Here is a 2,304-nt window from a genome sequence, read left to right as displayed (position 1 = left end):
ATTTCACTGCTAATCATATTCCCTATCCCTACTCATCCATTATTCTGAGCCTCGGTACGTCGTTACATTCTCAAAGCCCGGCTTCGCAAAGCCGAGCAATGGATTCGGGTGGTTTGTTTCCTGCAGTTGGATCCGTCCGGCACTCGGTTCAGGGAAGGAGGTTTGCTCGGGCCGAGATTCCAAGGTCCACCTCGGCGCGGAACCTTTCGGTCTCTCGCCCGATGGCCCAACCTCGCCAGGCCGGAATGCCGCAACCACAAGCGGTCGCCGTGCCCACCCTTCCTACGTGCCCTCGAACTGGGCCGCCCGCTCCGCTTAGCGGAGCACGGACGTGACCTGGCAGAACTAGGCCCGGCGCGGATCGTGCATGGCGGTTCCTTTGAAACCGCCGTGATTACGATCCCCGCTGGTTCCCGCAGCACCCAAAGCCCGGCATGAACCGAGGGCTCGCGTCGGCTAAAAGTCGGTCTAACCGCTGCTCCGTTTAACGTCGATGCCTCACTTGCATGCTCACACCACGCATTCCGTTCCTTATTCACACATCCAGGTGTCTCCATACACCCCGTCATTGCACCTTCTCTTACACACCACCCAGGTACACTCATTACGCTCACAGACTTCGTCACACACCTGACCACCGCACACCTTGGCACACACATCGTTCGCACACCTCATCAACACACCTCTTCGCGCCCACTCCTTGGTCACGTCCTCTGTGACAACCATGGGTGTGCACTCTTCTGCACACCCGATCACGCGCTTCAATGTGCCCTCTCGCACTCGCGCCACTACCAACTCAGGTGTACATTCCCACACGCGCTCAACCATTCCAGGTGTGCATTCTTCCCTTCCAGGTGTGCATCCCTTCTCACCTGCCACAACCAACACGTACTCCGTGTCACTCTCACCACCACACTCTGTCGTGCATTTACTCTCACTCTCGACAGCATACTCACTCCTCGGCGCACACTCTTTCCTCACACACACCTCCATTCCACACCTTTCTCGTGCACCTGTCGCACTCTCTCCCGGTACATACTCCGTACCACTCATGGGGGTGCATTCTTGCACACACCTGATCACCGCCGCACATGCTGGCTCACAAATACCTTCCGCATTCCCCAAAGTCGGACCTCCTTGCACACCTCCTCCTTCCACACACTCTGCACTTGTCGCACACCTCATCAGCGGCCTCTCACGAACGCCCGGGTCCAAACCAACACCCAAGCTGACTGAATCTCCCCTCACACCATATACATTTCCGATTATATCGCCACTCACCTCGGCACCTCGTCTTCGCTCCTCCTCCGCCACCTGCAAACTCTTTATTTGGTCAGTAAGCACATCATCACGATTTGAGCACAGACCTTGTACATAATCCATCACTTCCTCCTTTATCTCCCTCTGAGTTTCCCTCCATCTCTTCTTAATTTAACTCACCCACTCTTCCACATCCTCTAATTTTTGCTTTACCTCTTTTATTTCCCGGTGCGCCTCCTCAATTTCTTCCTCTAAGGCCACCTTGGTCATCTCTATGTGCGTTCTTACTTCCCGTTCTTTTGTCTCCATTGCCTCTGTCACCTCGTCCAACCTCTTTGTCAACCCCTCGTGTACCATCTGACATTCCCTCTTCGTCGCTATAAGTTCCTTTTTTTATCTCTTTCTGTGTCGCTTTCAACGCCCCGATTACCGCCGTATTCTTTTCTACTTGCTCCCCTAACTCCTTTTGTCCCACCATCAGCTGCTCTACTCCCCTCGTCAGATCTTCTATGCCCCCCTGTAACCTAGCCGTACTATTTCTCACCTCTTTCTCCATACGCTCCTCACCCCGCTTCACCTCTTCGCGTACCCCCGCGACCTCTTCGCCCACGCCTCACCTTATCTCCTCTCCCATCTCTCCCATCTCTTTGGTAGATGCCACCCTCATCTGTTCCAAATCATTCCTCTGGGCATCCAATTTACCTTCCAACCCGATTTTCACCTCCTCTATCTGATTCCCCATCTGTTTAATTTCCCGGGCGGATTGCTCCCCTATTTCCCTCAATTTGCCTTCCATGGTGTTTTCTAACCCCCCTAACCCATTCTTCACCCCTTCCATCTGGTTCTCCTGGGCAGCCATTCTATTTTCCAACCCCGTTAACCACTCCTTCATTTCCCCAATTTGATTACCCACGTCATTCAGTTGGCCCCCCAATTTACCTTCCAGCCCTTCCAACCTTATGTCTAACCCCTCAAATTTATTGTCTAAAGTAAACCCTCAAATTTATTGTCTAAACCCTCAAATTTGGCTTCTAGCCCCCCGAT

This window comes from Myxine glutinosa, chromosome 10 (genome assembly GCF_964187855.1).
Source record: "Myxine glutinosa chromosome 10, kmMyxGlut1.1, whole genome shotgun sequence".
Classification (NCBI taxonomy): domain Eukaryota; kingdom Metazoa; phylum Chordata; class Myxini; order Myxiniformes; family Myxinidae; genus Myxine; species Myxine glutinosa.
This window is presented reverse-complemented; position numbering follows the sequence as displayed.